Source organism: Stegostoma tigrinum, chromosome 24 (genome assembly GCF_030684315.1).
Source record: "Stegostoma tigrinum isolate sSteTig4 chromosome 24, sSteTig4.hap1, whole genome shotgun sequence".
Classification (NCBI taxonomy): domain Eukaryota; kingdom Metazoa; phylum Chordata; class Chondrichthyes; order Orectolobiformes; family Stegostomatidae; genus Stegostoma; species Stegostoma tigrinum.
Genome location: NC_081377.1, coordinates 27,895,287 through 27,910,375, shown reverse-complemented (window position 1 = coordinate 27,910,375; position 15,089 = coordinate 27,895,287). Strand labels below are relative to the sequence as shown.

Below are 15,089 nucleotides of genomic sequence, written 5' to 3'. Positions count from 1 at the left end.
ACAAGATAAAAGTACCTAGCAATACAAATTAAAATAAGTTATTAAGCCTGTACAGAGAGAGGCCTTCTTCTTATTGTGTAGTTTCTATTCAGTCAGGGAGCAGGGCTGTGGAAGGCCATTGACAAAACTCTAGGAATATATCAAACATCAGTTAGCAACCACCTGAGATCATTCCTGAGCCATGAGTTGAGAAACAGCTTTTTACGGATGGTTTAAGTGACTCCTGTTCAGAGCATCTGGTATGCAGTTAACAAGGAAAAGTTTCACTTATTCACAAGCCTGGCTACAATGGAATCTGGCAGTCCCAACACTGTACACGTGCTAGAAATGATAACTATATTGAAATTTCAAAATGCCATTCCCGCTGAGCATGTAATTGCACTACACAGATGGGAGGTTTGCTTTGAACAAGAAAGCGCAACAGCTGACCCTTAACATTAGTCCCTATACCTCTGGGTAAGTGAAGTGGGAAAATTGGTTTGGGCTCCAGTCAGTCCCTGATGGAGGTTGAGTGATATTTACTGAATGACAAACACCAACTCAGGTCAGAATCAGAAATAAAAATAAAGTACTCAAAATACACAACTATGACAGCATCTGTCTGAAATGGAGTCATAATCAACTATGTTCATTCTTTCTCTCTCCATAAATGCTGCCAGATCTGCTGGATATTACCAACACTTTGTTTTTATCTCAGATTTACAATATCTGCAGTATTCAGTTTTCATTTTTGAGCCAGCTTAAGCTTGCCAAATATGCTGATGACAAAATTGTGCAGCATTGTAGACAGTGTCAATGACAGCATAAAATTACAGCGGGATATTGATAGATTAGGTGAATGGGCAAAACGGTGGCACGTGAATTTTAATTTCAGACTAAAAAGGGTCAGATGTAGGTAGATTTTAGAGGGCACAAGTTAAATATTGTTGATGTCTAACAAGATTTAGTGGTAGAACTGGAGGCATAGTCTAAGAATTAAGGCCAGGCCATTCAGAAGTGATATTAGAAAGCACTTCTACATGCAAAGAGTAGTGAAGATTTAGAATCCTCTTCCTCAAATGGTGGTCAATGTCAATTCAGCTGTTAAATTTAAAATCAGAGGTAGACAATTTCAGATTAAGCAAGGGCACGTTGAGATACAGGCACAAGACAGGCAAATGAAGTGAGGCCATACATCAGCCATAATCCTACTGATTTGCAGAAGAAACTCAAAGGGTTGAATGGCCTACTCTTGTTATATCACTACATAAAATAACCTCCTAACCACATAGAGGAAAAGAAATACATTCTACTCTAGTTAATTGATCCAAGTAGACTCAAGCGAAAATATAACATTATCAGCTGGGGCTTGATCACCTCTCAACAAGCAGATCAACAGGATTAGTTGCTAGTTCGACTGCTGATTCGCAGAGGCTTAAGCAGTACTAACACTGCACCAAACGTCAAACCAAAATCGTCCTGGTTGCTTTGAATGACCAACACACCCTTCTCAAAGGTACTGGATATAAATTAATTTTTCTTTAGACAGTCAAGTAAATTGAGTGTGCGGTGAAAGTGATGCATGAATATTCAAAACAAGCAGATTTTCAAAAGCAATTCCAAGTGTGAATTTGGTCAGCGTCTGTGAAGAGGCAGGGTTCAGAGATTGCTTCTATATTTGTACTCTAGCACCATTCAGTACTGGAAGCTCTTGATTAATACTTAAAGCTGTGACTCTTCCCTTCAAGATACAAATAAAAATGTTCATTGAAATAATGGCCTAGTTAGACTTAATTATATATTGCATTTCTCTCCCCTACTTTATTCTTTTCCCTACGTCTCTCCCAGATCTATTTTCTTTTCCTGGGCCAGGAGAAATCAAAAATTTGCTCAACACACTTCCAGACAGGATCAACCAGCAGGATCACATGCATTTCCATTTTGTAGAAATGCTGGAACCAACACTAACATCTTAGAAAGGAGGCATTAGGGCTGTTAATCTGGAGTTCTCAGGTGGAAAGATCTCACTACACGACTTTGAAGGTTGGTGGGAGTGGGGCAGGGGAGGGATGAAAGGAAAGGAGAGAAAGAGGGGTTATTCCAGGTGTCCTAGCAACCAATTATCCCTTAGCCAATAGTACAAAAGTGGATAACCTGATCATCATAACACTGAGGGGGAGCCTTATGGGAGTTTGCAGTGTACAAATTGGCTGCATTTCCACATTTACAACACTGATCATACTACTAATTGTGCATCTTTGGATATACACTCCATGGGGCCATTATACAAATGCAAACCTTTCTTTCACCATCAGGCTGGGAATCAATCCTAAGGTGTTCCAATTCTGTAAAGTTCACTGACTTGCCAGCTAAACTAGTTAAGAATCACATGAAGATGTACACTCTCCTGCCACCAGTCTGGTCACAAGGCCCTGCAATAGCCTCTGAAAACAATCAAGCAATCATTGCTTGTAGTTTGAATCAATGATTTTAATTATTGTTTTATGGAAACAGCATAAGACCATAAGAAGCAGAAACAGGCCATTTGCTCCTTGAGCCTGTTCCACCATCCAACAGAAACACGGTTGATTCAACACTCCTCACATCTACTTTCCAGACCTTTTCGACATACCCCTGATTCTACTGCTAATCAAGAATCTCCCTCAGCCTTAAATATACATGGGGATTCTGCTCCCACAGCATATGGCAAGGAGTTTTAAAGACTTAGCAAAAAAAATTCCTCCTTATCTTAGTCTTAAATTAGCACCCCTTTATTTTGAGTCTACGCCAACTGATCCTAGACTCTCCTATGATGGGAAACATCCTGTCAGCATTTACCTTGTCAAGCCCTTTAGAATCATATGCAGTTTAATAACATCACTGTCTATTCTTCTTAATTCTGATGAGTGCTAACCTTTTTAGCCTTCGGAAGGATTATCCCTCCATTTGTGATCATAATTAACCTTCTCTGAACTGCTTCCAATCAAATAATATTTTTCCTTAAATAACATGACCAAAACTACTCTTGGTACTCCAGATGCGGTCTCACCAGCACCTTGTATAGCTGCAGCAAGACTTCCCTTGTGCTCTTGAAATAACGGCCAACAATCCATTAGCTTTCTTAATTGTCTGCTGCATGTGTGCTAGCTGTGTTTCATGCACACGCAACTTTCTGCAGTATTTCTCCATTTAAGTAACACTGTTCTTTTGTTCTCCCTTCCAAAATGATCGACGGCACGTTTTCCCATATTGTACTCCTTTTGCCAACCTTTTGCCCAATTATTTACTCTTTCAATTTCTCTCTATAAATGCTTTTCACAACCTACCAGTCCACCTGTTCAGCATTCTGCAAATTTGACCACAGTACATTCACTTCCTTCTCTCGAACTATGAAAATATATTGCAAACAGTGAACCTTGTGAAATCCCACAGAAGTCAGAGGTCATCAAGCTGAGAAAAAAAATTCCTTATCCCCATTTGGTCTTCCCTGCTCATTTGCAAATTCTCTATCCATGCTAATATACTACCTTCAACCCAGTGAGTTTTTATCTTATCACTTAACTCTTTGTGAGCTACATTGTCAAACGTCTTCTGGAAGTCCACATACAGCACATCTACTGCCTCTCCTCTATCCACTCTGGTTAAGGTTTCCTTATAAAATTCTATTAAAGTTAGTCAGACATGATTTCCCTTTCATGAAGCTATGTTGACTTAGTTTGCTTGGACTGTGATTTTTCAAATATTCTGTAAGTACTCCCTTAATAATTAATTCCAATACTTTTCAAACAGTAGATGCTAGACCAATTGGCCTTTAGTTACCATTTTTTTTGCAGCTTCCTCTTTTTGGATAGCTTAGTAGCATTTCAATCCTCTGATACTTCTTGATACTGAACAATGAAGAACAATGGGACAATAATTATGATGTTAGAAAATCACTGTGTCCTAGCAGAAAGAAAATAAACAGAAACAAAAAAAAAGGAATAGATCATTTGGCCCATCAAACCTGCACTGCTCTTCAATAGAAACATGGCTGAGCAACCAACTCAGTACCCTGTTCCCACCTTCTCCCCATATCCATAGATCCCTTTAGTCCTCAGAACCATATCTACAGCTTTCTTCAAAGTCTTCAATGCTTTGGCCTTAACATTTCTCGTGGCAGAGAATTATACAGAGTTATCACTTGCTAGGTGAAGGAATCCTCCCTCATTGCCATCCTAAAAACACTACCACTTTTCGTAGACTGAGATTCCATGTTCTGGACTCACCATCATTGACACCGCCCTGCATCTACTCTGTCTAGTCCTGTTAGAATTTCAAGTTTCTCTGTGATCGTTCTCATTTTTCTAAATTCTAGTGAATGTCATCCTAACCAATTCAGTCTTTCCCTACACATCAGACCAGCCACCCCAGGAATCAGTAGATAAACCTTCTTTGCATTCATTCCATTACCAGAATATCCTTCTTCAGAAAAGGAGTTCACAACTGCACAGAATATTCTAAGTGTGGTCCTCCCAATGCTCTGTATTGGTGCAATAATCCCTCCTCCTGTTCTCAAATCCTCTTGCTATAAATACCAATATACTATTAGCCTTCTTCACTGCCTGCTGCACCTGCAAGCTTAGTTTCAATAACTAGTGTACATGGACTCCCAGGTCTCATTGCACTTCTTTTCCCAGTCAGTCCCATTCATTATAATCTGCCTGTGTGTTTTTGCTACGCAAGTATAAAATCTCATATTTATCGACATTATATTGCAACTACCATGTATTTATCCAATTAACTCGTCCAAAGTACGTGATATAATACTGCAGGAGATTTCCTTCTGATTACTCAATTTTATCATTTAATGGCCATGTGTAAATGTACTTGTAGAATCGGAGCAGTGTACCATAAGTTGCTGCTACTTGGTGCCATGTCAGCTCTTTCAAACAGCAATCCAGCTAAATTCACCCACCCAACTCCTTACTCACAGTGCTGCAATCTCTATTTTACATATTCATCCAACTAAAATACATTTACATGTGGCAAGAAAGTCATATGTATTTTGTTGACAAGTAATCAGTGTTTATGAACAGATTTAAAGCTCCATGAAAGGTAGGAAAATAAATTTGCCCCTCACTCCCATGGAGAAAGATTCCCAGACAGAATCAACTAATATTTAAAAATATTTGTTAGGAACTGGGTCAACATCTGTTGAGAACTACACAGAAGTTGAGAGGGAAAATAAAGACACTTTTGTATTAAGAAGTATTGAGATACATTTGAAAAATGGCAGTGGATATGCACATAGAGATTATCATGCCCTACAACCACAAACTCTTTCACCCCGCACACTCACCTAACAGGTCCACTCTCATGTGCGTAACACATCACATTGGACTGCCAGACAAAGACATTTAACCCAATAACTGTATTAAGGAAAATGTTTCAAGTTATGAACATTTCTTTACGCCTCAGACTTTTCTACCATGTTGCTTGCGCTAATGTCCTGGAATATTAGCCCTTAATTCCCAGAGATTCCAGAGCAATCTTGGGGTGTTGGCAACGCATCAACTAACTATTGAATCTATCATGATTGTTTAAAGTAGTCTTGTTGAGTACTGCAGCAATTAGTGTTATTTTCTAGTGTACTATAAGTACCAGCTTGCATGTCTGTATGCTCAACATTTTAGGATGTTTCATATGAAACTAAAGGAGGAATTCCCAACATAAACAGACTGGCTGACTCCCCAAAATCAAGTCACACCTGAAAATTCGCAAAGTTAGAAGAATGAAAAATGATCAGGTTGATAACATGCGTAATTCTTTGAGAGTAGGGGCTAAGAAGCTATTTCCCCTGCCTAGTACAAACAGTCACAGTCTCAGGATAAAGGTTGGCCATTTACATTTGATGTGAAGAGAAACTTCTTCACATATCATTGCGGATCTAAACAGACTAACAAAGTAATAAAATGTGAGGCTGGATGAACACAGCAGGCCAAGCAGCATCTCAGGAGCACAAAAGCTGACGTTTCGGGCCTAGACCCTTCATCAGAGAGGGGGATGGGGGGAGGGAACTGGAATAAATAGGGAGAGAGGGGGAGGCGGACCGAAGATGGAGAGTAAAGAAGATAGGTGGAGAGGGTGTAAGTGGGGAGGTAGGGAGGGGATAGGTCAGTCCAGGGAAGACGGACAGGTCAAGGAGGTGGGATGAGGTTGGTAGGTAGCTGGGGGTGCGGCTTGGGGTGGGAGGAAGGGATGGGTGAGGAAGAACCGGTTAGGGAGGCAGAGACAGGTTGGACTGGTTTTGGGATGCAGTGGGTGGGGGGGAAGAGCTGGGCTGGTTGTGTGGTGCAGTGGGGGGAGGGGATGAACTGGGCTGGTTGAGGGATGCAGTAGGGGAAGGGGAGATTTTGTAACTGGTGAAGTCCACATTGATACCATATGGCTGTAGGGTTCCCAGGCGGAATATGAGTTGCTGTTCCTGCAACCTTCGGGTGGCATCATTGTGGCAGTGCAGGAGGCCCATGATGGACATGTCATCAAGAGAATGGGAGGGGGAGTGGAAATGGTTTGCGACTGGGAGGTGCAGTTGTTTGTTGCGAACTGAGCGGAGGTGTTCTGCAAAGCGGTCCCCAAGCCTCCGCTTGGTTTCCCCAATGTAGAGGAAGCTGCACCGGGTACAGTGGATGCAGTATACCACATTGGCAGGTGTGCAGGTGAACCTCTGCTTAATGTGGAATGTCATCTTGGGGCCTGGGATGGGGGTGAGGGAGGAGGTGTGGGGACAAGTGTAGCATTTCCTGCGGTTGCAGGGGAAGGTGCCGGGTGTGGTGGGGTTGGAGGGCAGTGTGGAGCGAACAAGGGAGTCACGGAGAGAGTGGTCTCTCCGGAAAGCAGACAGGGGAGGGGATGGAAAAATGTCTTGGGTGGTGGGGTCGGATTGTAAATGGCGGAAGTGTCGGAGGATAATGCGTTGTATCCGGAGGTTGGTAGGGTGGTGTGTGAGAACGAGGGGGATCCTCTTGGGGCGGTTGTGGCGGGGGCGGGGTGTGAGGGATGTGTCGCGGGAAATGCGGGAGACGCGGTCAAGGGCGTTCTCGATCATCGTGGGGGGAAAGTTGCAGTCCTTAAAGAACTTGGACATCTGGGATGTGCGGGAGTGGAATGTCTTATCGTGGGAGCAGATGCGGCGGAGGCGGAGGAATTGGGAATAGGGGATGGAATTTTTGCAGGAGGGTGGGTGGGAGGAGGTGTATTCTAGGTAGCTGTGGGAGTCGGTGGGCTTGAACAAGTCCTGAGCAAGGGGCTCACCTTTGTCCCCCTACAACCACACATCAACGAATACCAGTCACGGTCGGACATAGAGCAGTTTTTCCGCCGTCTTCGCCTGCATGCCTACTTCTTCAACCGGGAACCCAACCCTCCTTCCACTGACCCCTTCACCCGCTTCCAACACAAGTCCTCCTCCTGGACACCACCCCCAGGCCTCCTACCCTCCCTCGACCTCTTCATCTCCAACTGCCGTCGAGACATCAACCGCCTCAACCTCTCCACCCCTCTCACCCACTCCAACCTCTCCCCCGCAGAACGGGCAGCCCTCCGCTCCCACCCCAACCTCACCATCAAACCCGCAGACAAGGGTGGCGCAGTGGTAGTATGGCGCACTGACCTCTACATCGCCGAGGCCAGACGCCAACTCTCCGACACCACCTCCTACCGCCTCCTCGATCATGACCCCACACCCGAGCACCAAACCATCATCTCCAACACCATTCATGACCTCATCACCTCAGGGGACCTCCCACCCACAGCCTCCAACCTCATTGTTCCCCAACCCCGCACGGCCCGTTTCTATCTCCTTCCCAAAATCCACAAACCTGCCTGCCCTGGTCGACCCATCGTCTCAGCCTGCTCCTGCCCCACCGAACTCATCTCCACCTATCTGGACTCCATTTTCTCCCCTTTGGTCCAGGAACTCCCCACCTATGTCCGTGACACCACCCATGCCCTCCACCTCCTCCAGGACTTCCAATTCCCTGGCCCCCAACACCTCATATTCACCATGGACGTCCAGTCCCTGTACACCTGCATTCCCCATGGAGATGGCCTCAAGGCCCTCCGCTTCTTCCTGTCCCGCAGGCCCGACCAGGCCCCCTCCACCGACACTCTCATCCGCCTAGTTGAACTCGTCCTCACACTCAACAACTTCTCTTTTGACTCCTCTCACTTCCTACAGACTAAGGGGGTGGCCATGGGCACCCGCATGGGCCCCAGCTATGCCTGCCTCTTTGTAGGTTACGTGGAACAGTCCCTCTTCCGCACCTACACAGGCCCCAAACCCCACCTCTTCCTCCGGTACATTGATGACTGTATCGGCGCCGCCTCTTGCTCCCCAGAGGAGCTCGAACAGTTCATCCACTTCACCAACACCTTCCACCCCAACCTTCAGTTCACCTGGGCCATCTCCAGCACATCCCTCACCTTCCTGGACCTCTCAGTCTCCATCTCAGGCAACCAGCTTGTAACTGATGTCCATTTCAAGCCCACCGACTCCCACAGCTACCTAGAATACACCTCCTCCCACCCACCCTCCTGCAAAAATTCCATCCCCTATTCCCAATTCCTCCGCCTCCGCCGCATCTGCTCCCACGATGAGGCATTCCACTCCCGCACATCCCAGATGTCCAAGTTCTTTAAGGACCGCAACTTTCCCCCCACGGTGATTGAGAACGCCCTTGACCGCGTCTCCCGCATTTCCCGCAACACATCCCTCACACCCCGCCCCTGCCACAACCGCCCCAAGAGGATCCCCCTCGTTCTCACACACCACCCTACCAACCTCCGGATACAACGCATTATCCTCCGACACTTCCGCCATTTACAATCCGACCCCACCACCCAAGACATTTTTCCATCCCCTCCCCTGTCTGCTTTCCGGAGAGACCACTCTCTCCGTGACTCCCTTGTTCGCTCCACACTGCCCTCCAACCCCACCACACCCGGCACCTTCCCCTGCAACCGCAGGAAATGCTACACTTGTCCCCACACCTCCTCCCTCACCCCCATCCCAGGCCCCAAGATGACATTCCACATTAAGCAGAGGTTCACCTGCACATCTGCCAATGTGGTATACTGCATCCACTGTACCCGGTGCGGCTTCCTCTACATTGGGGAAACCAAGCGGAGGCTTGGGGACCGCTTTGCAGAACACCTCCGCTCAGTTCGCAACAAACAACTGCACTTCCCAGTCGCAAACCATTTCCACTCCCCCTCCCATTCTCTTGATGACATGTCCATCATGGGCCTCCTGCACTGCCACAATGATGCCACCCGAAGGTTGCAGGAACAGCAACTCATATTCCGCCTGGGAACCCTACAGTCATATGGTATCAATGTGGACTTCACCAGTTTCAAAATCTCCCCTTCCCCTACTGCATCCCTCAACCAGCCCAGTTCATCCCCTCCCCCCACTGCACCACACAACCAGCCCAGCTCTTCCCCCCCACCCACTGCATCCCAAAACCAGTCCAACCTGTCTCTGCCTCCCTAACCGGTTCTTCCTCTCACCCATCCCTTCCTCCCACCCCAAGCCGCACCCCCAGCTACCTACTAACCTCATCCCACCTCCTTGACCTGTCCGTCTTCCCTGGACTGACCTATCCCCTCCCTACCTCCCCACTTACACCCTCTCCATCTATCTTCTTTACGCTCCATCTTCGGTCCGCCTCCCCCTCTCTCCCTATTTATTCCAGTTCCCTCCCCCCATCCCCCTCTCTGATGAAGGGTCTAGGCCCGAAACGTCAGCTTTTGTGCTCCTGAGATGCTGCTTGGCCTGCTGTGTTCATCCAGCCTCACATTTTATTATCTTGGAATCTCCAGCATCTGCAGTTCCCATTATCTCTGAGACTAACAAAGTATTCAGCTTTATGAAGTCATAAAATTATTACAAATGATTCCATGTCAAACAGTCTTAAATGTTACTGACGCAAAGATATGGCCCAATATGTATGTCTACATATTTACAAACACAATATCATATTTAAAAGGGAGCCAGATGATTGCTATTAATGTTGGAATTATATCAGTAATTTTCTACAGGATCTTTTGGTGTTAATTTGTAGTTCTCAACCATTATAGACATTTCAGTTGAGAGGAACAGCTTTACCATAAACTTGATGCAGTTCCTTTTTTTAAATACGTTAGTTGATCCTGTCTGGGGAATCCATCTCCACCAGAGTGAGGAGCAGATTTATTTTCCAATCTTTCTTAAGGCTTTAAATTTGACCATAAACATTGATTTCTTGTCAACAAAAGATATATATATTTATACATGGAAAGAAAACAATATTAGTTGGATGAATACATAAAATAGAATAAATACAACATTGTGTAAAGGGTTGGATGAGTGGGATTAGCTGGATTTGCTCCTTCAAAGAGATGATATTTATTTTGAGATATACAACTTATTATAGTGGAGTTGGAGTTTTCTTCCATTCTAAGTTAAAAGACCACTTTCTGCCCTATCCCCATATCCCCTAATTTCTTTTGTGTCCAACATTCTGTCAAATCATAATCTTGAATAAACTGAACATCCAAACCTCTCTGAGGTAGTGTTTCTAAGGTCCACAATGACATGTGTGAAGAAGTGTCTCATCATCTCAATACTAAACGGCTAGCCTTTACCCTTAGACTGACTTTTTGTCCTATGTAGAGGGAACAACCTCTTAGCACCGACCCTCAAAGAATTACCCATGTATCAACTTGATTATTTCTCATTCTTTTAACCTGAAGGATGTAAGTTTTATTCAACGTCATAGGATGGCTCCCTCATCCCAGGAATCAATTCTGCTTTCCAGAAAAGCATCTCAATCATTTCCCATTGGCCTAAATTCAATTGCTCTTTATGGTGACTAGTTCTGCATAAATAACCATTTCATGACGTCTTGAAGAATTACAGGATTTTTAGAACAGGCAGCTGTTTTTTGAGTGGTTACAGGTATGACAAGAATTCACATCTGTTCTTCTTCCAGTTTTCTCCACAGTGCCAATGTCCTTTCCTAGCCTGTATGACCATTTTACAGGTCCTGAGTCTACTCACAAAGTATTGACTGGCTACTCAAACACAAGCCGTTGTGCTGGGTCTGATCCTGAACTCACCAATTCTATGCACTTCAAATCAATTGCACAAACCCAAATCGAAGAGCGGCATGAGCAACAGTTGTATGCTCAGTTTTGGGGCAGAGGGCAAACAGTATTTAAACATCCAGTATCTTGTGTCTATAAAGGATGATAAATCTACACAATGAAGGTTGATTTAACAGCAGTTTGCAAAAACACAAAGAACATAGTGGCAATTCACATCCATAGCGATATGACGAAAAAGAATTTCTCACTTTCACCCATTTGCCAACCAAAACGCATCAATTTCTACTTATCTTAGTCAATGACATGATATTCCTACAAAGGATCTTGTTTCACACATATCCTTTTACTGCCAGGTCATGAATTGGAATCCAACCTGTATTTATCAACTGAGCTGTAACTATGGGTCTCCTGTGCCTACTGACTGTAGGGTGTCTATGCAAAATGACCTTTGAGCTGTTTTAATGGGATTGACTGAACAAACACAGGCTGCATACAGGAAAAAGTAAATATACAATGCAGTAAATCCAAGAGGGAATATGACAAGAGAAAAAGCGATCATGGGATTTGAGAGACAGGACTCATTTTTCTAACTTTAGCATTGGAAAGTTGGCCATCAATGGTCTGTTTAGGTGCTATATTTCTCCATAAAAAAAGGCAACAGATAAAGTGAAGTTTCATTTCACATCTGGCTATGCTAGGTGAAGCCAATTCCTCTTTTAGTCCACACCTCAACATCCACAAAAGCGAATGGAAACTTCTTTCTGATTCGCCTGGGCTTCTCAAGCTTTATAAAACCAACAGATTTCCACCCAATTTAAAAATTTCAACATTACACATCATTCTATTTGTTCAGCTCGCTGCACAGAATTTAACTTTCCTGCAGTTAAGGCTGTGACCTATTGTTCATTGTTAGCATGGTACCTTTTTTTAAAACAAGTAATGCAGAGCTGAGGGGACAGGGCACTTCCTATTTTGACAGACACCCTTCACAGATCTCTCATCATCTACACAGAGCCCCATTTTACAGTTCCCAGCCAAGTTAACTGTACCCAACTCAATGATTCAGTTTTTACAAACAGTAAATCAGAAAACTGATGATCTGCTCCTCCACCCATTAGTTCCCTACTTCTCAGCAAGTGGCATTCCCAAACAATCTATTCTCTCCTACATCCTATTCCTCTCAAATAAAGAGATTCTTATCTTTACCTGACGGAGTAGGCTAGCGGAGGGGAGCATAGGAAACAGAAAAGGAGACTGTTACTCGAGCAAATTAAACTGGATTAGTGCAGGTAATGTACAATGATAGAGAAGTAAATACCTCTCTGGCCCACCCGAAACAGCCTACACTGTTGCTGTATGTATAACAGATGCAACCTCCACCTCGACAATGTGGTCACCTAGGAGACAGAAAACAGACCATAACAAACTTATGCCAATTTTAAAAGAAAAGTCAGAGGGAAATTCCTTTTTGTCTCAACTAGGTGCTCAAAACAAGGAATCACACTGGTCCTGATAATTGTCCTACCCTGCTGACTTTGTTTTAAAAAATCAGATGGTTTTTACCCTAGGTCTCACTTACTGAAATTCAGAGAACTGCTGTTCATCACACAAAACAACAACCTGTTCAAGTTACCCATTAGAAGAAAAAGACTACCTCCTGACACCTAATCTATATCTGATCTTGTATAATTTAAAATTGTGACCTTTGATGTGACATGGTGCCCCAGTTACCCTATAAATGACACGAGGGAAGACATCCTGCTGCTCTTCACATAGCACCCAGGAATATTTCTCAACCACCTGGTGAAGCAGATGGACCCAAATTAATCACTCATCTGAAAGACACCACTTTAACAGCTGAAGCACATCTGGAATGAAAGTAAAAAAGATCAAGTGGGCCCACGAATTAGTGATCCTACATCTAAACCCTGGACCCGGGTTCAAGTCCACTTGTTCCAGAAGCACAAGATAACATCTCTCAAAGCGCTGATTAGAAAAATATGTGCAGCACAGAGTGACAGATTCAAGGTGATCAGTCCAAAACAGCTCATTGGTCAACAGTCAACCACAACGAAGCTTGATGAGAAGAGTAGGATGGCATCGATAGTTCTGCCGCAACACTCAGGCGCGAGCCTGGAAAACTCTCAAACACCCAACTGCCCTGTGACTAAGAATCTATAATTCCCTCATAATAAGCAGACTCCTGTTTGGTGTTGAAACTTGGGCAACATATCAGAATCAGGAATACAGATTCAATCATTTCAAATGTGTGGGTTCAGAAAGGCCGTGGGATTCATTGGTTGTATTGCACCCCAACATAGAAGCACTACAGCTTTCTAACTCAAAATACCATGATATGGCTCAAGTGATGATGGCAAGCCACATCATTCGAGTGAAATATACTCGTTCACCAAAAAAATGTACAGTATAGAGAGCTTGATGATCTCAGCAGGCCCATTGGGAAGCTAAAACAAAAATACAAAGATTCATGCAAGCAAGGCATCACTGCATGCCAGAATGACTTCAATTCAACATCTGGGAGCAGTCTGCTCATGGGTGAAGTACTTGGCACCAAAATCTCTACATAGGACATAGAAATCTGAAGAGCTGTATCTTCAAATTGCCACAGAAGCATGCCACAACAGGAAGGAACATGCAGCAATGAATGATGACCCAGTGCAACTGACAATTCTTTGCTCAAATTAGACTGTAATCCTACCTGTAGACTCATAACAGAAAAACAGCAGATGCAAATCACCAACAACAGCACACATCCCAAGAAACAGCTCAAATTATCCTTCCCTCCTTTAAATAGGGTGACAATCCCAGGCCATACCAATCAAGCTAATTTGTGCACAGCAAGGTCCAACAAACAGATATGATGTAAAAATTAAATATTAAGCTACTTTCTTCAATGCGGCAACATTTGAACAGGACATGAAGGAAGATATCCTACAGCTCCTCAGATAGTCCCGTGGAATTTTCCACAATCACCTGATCAAGCGGATAGACCCCAATTTAATCAGTCATCTGAAAGGCACTGTTTTAACCACTGCGCACATTGATAAAGTAAGTACATATGGACAGGTCACCTAGATAATGTGTTTCAGTTTCAGTGTGGGATTTGCACGCACCAATTTCTGATCTGACATGAGGATGCTACTGGATGAGACAAGTTAATAGTCAATTTGCTCATTTGTCCTCTCCATTGCCCGAAAAGTGTGTAGACCAATAATAGTTACCGCAGCGGCTCAGCACAGACTAGAAATCAGTGCATTTACCACTTTTCAAACTCATTATTGTGGCAATTACTGGTACCAGAATGTCAGAGTTGAAGTTAACACTAGTACCTGAGACAGATAGAGTCATCTATGCACAGGATACATTCAGCAAACCAAGATTGCTCCCTGCACTTTACTAGAACATACAAAATTTATTTTGTCGGCAACCTGCAGACACAACTTGCAACAAGGTACAGGTACAATGGTTGCTGTAGTGCAGTGCAAATTATTTTTCCACACATGCACATACCTCATGATAATAGTTGCACACCACCCTAAACAGTTGCAATTAGAAGTTGATTGACTTTTCTTGATCCTATCACCGAGGCTAACAAAAACAGCGCCACTTGTGTAAATCAACTACTTGGGCAGCAGAATAGTTTTTAGTGCTCATCAAGGTGAGTATGGCAGGAGCAAACAATGGAACAGCTTTGTCTTACGAACATATGTTAATATGGAACATTTTTGGACCAGGTATAGTAATGTTCCCCATATCCATAAACCTAATCACACATGCCTGTTATTTTAATTAACTCAAGAAATGCGGGCTGCTGCTAGTGTTGCAATTATCACGCATCCTGAACACTTCTCAAAGTAGGTAATAGTGACCATTTTGTTATTAAACTAATTATAACCTTTTCCATTTTCTGTACTAGTCTTCCAGATAGACTTTAAAGAAAATGTTGCATTTATAGGGATTTA

General features: G+C 43.8%; 1 protein-coding gene across 4 annotated transcripts in view; it reads right to left on the bottom strand.

Moving 5' to 3' along the window:
• Nucleotides 1-15,089, bottom strand: part of LOC125464882 (phosphatase and actin regulator 4-like) — a 150,916-nt gene that overhangs the window by 120,200 nt on the left and 15,627 nt on the right. The window contains exon 2 of one of the 4 annotated variants that reach the window (XM_059654315.1): nt 12,425-12,503. The exons of the other annotated variants lie outside the window; for them this stretch is intronic. The gene's annotated coding sequence lies outside the window, so the exon portion shown is untranslated. The remainder of the gene's footprint in view (nt 1-12,424; nt 12,504-15,089) is intronic. 4 annotated transcript variants of the gene reach the window in all.